The sequence below is a fragment of the Bombus impatiens genome, unplaced genomic scaffold (genome assembly GCF_000188095.3).
Source record: "Bombus impatiens unplaced genomic scaffold, BIMP_2.2 scf_0478, whole genome shotgun sequence".
NCBI classification, from domain to species: domain Eukaryota; kingdom Metazoa; phylum Arthropoda; class Insecta; order Hymenoptera; family Apidae; genus Bombus; species Bombus impatiens.
Window position 1 is genome coordinate 2,089,137 of NT_176897.1, and position 6,000 is coordinate 2,095,136.

General features: G+C 44.8%; 1 protein-coding gene across 3 annotated transcripts in view; it reads left to right on the forward strand.

Moving 5' to 3' along the window:
* LOC100747773 (neurogenic locus Notch protein) overlaps nucleotides 1-6,000 on the forward strand; it is a 190,592-nt gene that overhangs the window by 167,421 nt on the left and 17,171 nt on the right. The window lies entirely within an intron of this gene.

Below are 6,000 nucleotides of genomic sequence, written 5' to 3' on the forward strand. Positions count from 1 at the left end.
ACGTTTCGGCGGCTCGATCGTGATGCAAGGGATAGTGTCAGAACTGGAACTGTGAGGCTAGTACGTCACCTTTTGCCCCCGATTTGACTTGATGATCGAGAGATGGACCGAGTGGACGCGTCTCGTCGGCCAATTATACGTATCTACCTACACGGACAGACCAGAATCCTGATCTCGCGCGCGCACACACACGGACCAGCCACGGCTACTTTAAATTTGACACACACGCAACTCTGTGTTCTCTAAGGATTAATTGGTTCGAGCTGTTGGTAGTATTGGAGATGTAATTGTAGTTGTAATTAAATAAGTTCCATACGTATTGAACGTTAACAAGCAAAGTGTGCTTTACAAAAGACCAGTACACGAATCAGAGACATATCGAGAAAGACATTAAGAAATATTCTTTATCGCAGTGCTGTTAAATACTTGGATTCGCTGAAACTTCGTCAAATCGTAGAAGAGACAGTAGGGACAGGAAAAATGTTGGACAAACCTGTGAAATCGTTTTTCACGACAGCGTTAAAAAGGGTGAAACGTGTGAATTTACTGGGGAAAGAAACGATAAATGATCAACGATTAATATTCAAGATCGTCGCTAGGGTCATTTCGTTTATCTTCGAAAAAAAGCTAAACTAAATAAACGAACGCCATCGCCTGATAATATGGCTGCTGACAATGTAGCTGCGACAAACGATCAACGAACGAAGGGACGATCCGTTCGATCATCGAGAAACGAAGTTGGCCTAACGGCGGTACAACTGGCAACGAAATCGACGCGACAAGAATGATTCGCGTTTGTTTACCGGATAGCAGTCGATTATGGTCGAACCATATTGAATTACGTGCAGCGTCGATTAAACTCGGAATTCCGATCTAATTGGATTAGCCTCTGTCGTCTCGCTTCTTTTCTTCATAGTCGCCTTGTCTATCTTCTTCTTCGTTGGCGATTCGCGACGCATTCTGCCTGCGTCTCTCGAGCGCGTTCGTCGATTCGATTCGTCATTTTCAGGCTACCTTGTTCCTCGATATTCGCCTGTCACCTATTACCTATTACCTATCATCACAGAGTATCGAGAAATACGTTTGCTCGTGTCGGCAACTACAGCGGTATTTTATATCGTTATGTACACAGAGTAAGGGAACGATAGTCGAAACTATAATAATTGGATGGATAATAGACGTTGGATTAATTAGCACGGAATGTCGGAAAATTTGGGACCGTTTTCACGGTTAAACGAATCGTGCAACGATGGAACATGGACAACTGTACCATTAGATTAGATGGTACCCGAGAGAAAACACGAGAGAAAATACGATCGCGCCATGTACGGCGTAATTGCTGCTGCATATTTTGTAACCCGATTGTTGTGCGTTGCACGTGGCACCCGCGAACGACTTAAAATAATATCTCCAGCTATTTATGAAACCGTAGCTGGCATTATCTTGGATCTCGTGGCGGTGCAATTACGAGGGGACCAACCGGTCCGCTTTGGAGCCAGTATAATAAATTAATAGCCTCGATGTAGACCGATTAATTCAAGCTGTTTCACCGCGAGCTGCGTGTAAACGTTGCGTTTCTGAAAGCTGGAAAAATGACGCGGGATAACTGGAAAAAAGAGTCTTTTTGTCAGCTTTTGATCGCTGCTCTGCCGTCGAAGCGAAACGGATAAACGCGGAATCGAAGTATTTCTGGTGATTTCGTGTTATTTCGTGCGTATTTCTCCAATCTAGAAAACGAATGTCCCAAACTTAACCCGAACTTGTTGAGCGGCAATCAGAGCGGAGAGCAGTCGACGAGCTTATAGTCGGATGAGAATCAGACTCGTTACAGATTTCTCTTGCCGGAGAGGAGACTACGATCAAAGTGCCGTGTATCGTGATTAGATCGTTGAACGAAGGAGAGGTCAGTCATCGAGGAAAGATCGCGTAACAAACGTTCGTGCCTTCTCGTTGAATCTCTCAAGATAATGAATCAGAATTTCGCCGCCTACCTAGTTTCGTAATGGGAAAACGTTAGACGTTGGACGCTTCTAGCGTAGAATGCTTGCTAGAAAAATCATTTACGTTATAAATAGGTACGTATTATCAAGATAGACGTATCGTTCGTAAGGAACAGTCGATTCGCTTCAGTGGTCGATTGCACTCGATTACAGCGACAAAGGCTACGTATCGTTCGTTTCACCCAACAGTATAGAAATCGTATCAAAATAATTGTCCATTATTCGTAAGTTATTGGCAAGCAACGAATTCGTAAGGGAACAGTCGCGTCCACGTCGTTAAGCCGGGACAGTGAGCAAGGCATCGGGGCTCGATCGGCGTTGGAACATGGTCGGCCACACGCGGTCAATCGGCGTCGCAGATGGCCGAGCTGCGCGCCTGTGCGGCCTGCAGCCACAGAGAAAAGATGCACCGTTATCCTGGCTCCTAGAAGAAGGAGCAAAAGGTCTGTAAGCGTGGCGCGGCGTGCCTCGAGCCTTCTATAGAGGTTACGAAGCGCACTCGCAATGCACTCTGCTGCATCCATGCGCGCGATATCGTTGACCACACCCACCTTCTCTCGCTCTCCGTCTCAGAACGGTGAGAGGAACGCCGGCAGGAGGAAGGACAGCTAGAGGAGAGAGAAACAGCTCGAGTTCTCAGGTATCGTGGCATCGATCGTGTGCATTTGCATCCACGATCCACAGTTGCTCCACTTGCCCGCGAAACGCCCGTCTGCACGGGGGAGAAAAATGTGACTCGAGCCGCACGATGCGGTTTCGTCTCGTTGTTTTCGCGTTCTTTCATTTCTACTGTTTGTGGTTTGTTTCATCGCGCGACGTACTCTTACTCGCTTCCCCCCTCCATGCATTTTTATCATATATTCATTCATTTATTTATTTATTTATAATATATTTATAAATGCAGATTTCGCTGCTCGAAAGCATCGCCGTTCCATTACGTGCCGATACATACTCCTATTTCTATCGATTCCTTCGTCTCGATATCCAAGCCTTGCAAATTGCTTTGTTTGCTAATTATATTCGCTACTGTCGGCTTGTACGATTTCGTCTATCTTTTATCTATCATCGCCTGTACCATGTGTTAGAAATCTAATATACTATACTGTGCTATATGTATATAAAATATATATTAATGATGTATAAATTATATATCACATGTTGGAATTATTCGTTAGGGAGGATTCGATCGCGCGAGGTATTCTTTGTTGCACAGAGACGCAGTAAGATTGGAAACTGCGAGTTGCGTGAAAGTGAAGAGAGAGAGAGAGAGAGAGAGAGTGGTTCGCGAGCAGGAGGACAAAGTGGCGAGGACACGAATCGAATTCTATTAATATGGAACGCAATTACCATGTTTTGAAATTCATTTTCTTATAATATATCTTATAATTGTAATCAGGGAGCAAAGTAAAGTCGTCGTTACTTTGACGTTTCGTCGATTTGCAAATCGTAGAACGCATTTTTCGCTAGTTGGATAGAACAGCGGCGAACTCGCAGAGATTGCTCTGCAGGAAACGCCGTTAGGCCGTTTAGCATTTTCCAATGGCCAACGATTAATGGTAAAAGAAACGAAAGGACAAGGACGCATAGATTTCGCGATACAATCGTATAGATTTACGCGTGTTATCGTAAATCGTGGTGAGAAAAACACGCCCATCCTTCCTCGTCGTGAAAGGATAAGGAGTGTATCCTAGCCGGAACGTTGGATCGGATAGGAACGTCGATCCTCTGGTATCCTTGTCTCGTCTGTCTTCGTTTATTACGTTATTACGTTTAGAAGCGTCGTTTATTACGTTGTATTATAACTTAACGATTAACGAGTCGTTTCTAGCCACCAAGAAACTGTTTCGTTCTCGCCAGTAGACCGTACGAAAGGCGCCGGGACGTTCTATATATGAAACGGCGACGAAACACGCAATCGCGTTTTCTTTCTGCTCGATGTGTGAAACGTGCGCGTCGAAATGCTAGAGCCGTGGTAAAGTTTATCCTTCGCTTGCAAAACAACTATTTACGGTCGACTATTGGCGAGAAAGTTCCGGCGATTCGCGCGAAATGCATATGTAGATAACGTCGATCGCGATTCCTATCCGTTTAACTTTCTAAAACGAAGGGTGACGACAAAGGGAAACGATGTATATAACGAAAGCCTTGTATTTTTCTCCTTTTTCTCCTTTTTCTCCTTTTTCTCCTTTTCTTCTCTGCTCCTCCTCTTATTCGCACTTTCGTTGGTTCACCTCGCTTTTTGGTAAGCTCGCTTCCCGTAGCTTAACCCAAGACGCCAAGTATTACGATACAAATCTCGCCATACAAATGTACGCGTGTTACGTATTTGTTTATTGGTCCGCGTTCGAAATTCCGTTTGCGATAAAGAAATTCGCTGACATTCTCACGCCCGTGCTTTTAGATTCTCGATTCTAGATCGTTGCGTAACATCGTGTTATATTAGTCGTCAAAGACAGAGCAACTTCAACCAGTGAATGGCGGAAAACATATACGCTTTCAGCCTCTCCTAGCTCTCCAATCCAAACTCGCTGTTTCGTACTTGAACTTTGGCGATCTCGCATTGAACTCTGCAGTTTTTGTAAATTTATTTCGCCAAATTATTTATCGACAAACAAACGATTTCGCGTCGATTGCGCGTCGATTGAAATTTATTGATTCTCTATCGGACGAATAGAATTGTTTGACATCAGAATAAAAAGTTTGACATCTTCTTAAATTACACGCTGGAAATTTATATACGCAGAAGGAATATAAATTATTGGCAGATCGTTGAGAAATAGAGTCGTAACAATTGTAGATAAAGCATGTGACCCGTGAGAAATTAGTGTAAAACGTTGCGAGTATAAGCGATGATAATTAAGCGATCGTCTGGAGATAAAAAAGGGTGGCGAAAGTAGAGGGTCGCTTATAGAACGATCGGATGAATTAGCACGGCGCCGAAACAAAAAGAAAAATTTCCATCCATCTTCTGCGGTCTAGAAATCTCTATAGAGCGACTAGTGACAATCGGAAAGGTCGCAACCTGCCACGACGACCAACTCGTTCCAGAATTCGTCGAGATCGCTCGTGAGATCGCACTCTCAAACTTTTCCCACTGTCTGCTGCACTCTTTTCCGCGATACAGCTAAATATTTCCTATGCTCTCGCGACGCCTTCTTATTTCGTGGCTCAGCGTGATTCGTGCGGCCGCGAGCGTGACTCCCCGTTTATCGAAACGAAGCGGGCATTTTGTCGGGATCCCCGGCGACTCCACGTCCAATACGCCATAGATATATTATCGATAAGTCGACGGCATTCGCGCGTGGGAGATGGCCGCGGTGCGGGTAACACACGCGGGTCTGCCACGCCCCGAACAATTACCAAGAAGTCGAGGCGGTAAATCAGTCGCCAGACTATGAAACTACGAGACCGGGACGCGTATTATCCCAAGAAAGCCGCCGATTCCTCGTGGAAATCCTCCATTTACTCGGATGCCGCGCCGCGTTCCATTGCTTCCGAGCGATTCATTGCTGTTAGTCGGTTGCCCTTTACGAAATTTCCCAAATGATGAATAATAGACACCGCGATTTATTCGTCTTGTGTAAAATTTATTCGGAAGCAGACGAAGCAATTTATTTCGCTTTCGATGACAATTTCTAACGTAGATTTATGACAGCAGGTTCGCAAGGAAACATCAGGTTCGACCGAATCACCAAACACGACTAAAGAAAACGAAACTTTTCTTTTTATTTCAAATTCTTTTATCATCGCGCCTTTCGAAACATTTTTCTACCGAAAAACGAAGCTACAAATATGAAATTGTACGTGTCGATAGTTTCTTTGCCAAATAAACAGCAACAATTGAAAAACCGTTCAATCGGTTAATGCGAACGACTAAAAGGCGAACGACTCGGAGAGAAGCGAACTCGTGCAGCTTCCCAGGACCGACAAGATGGTGGTGGGCGCGAGCAGCCAGCGGAGATAGCGTATCAGGAGCCGGCGACGGTGAAAAACGCCTGAG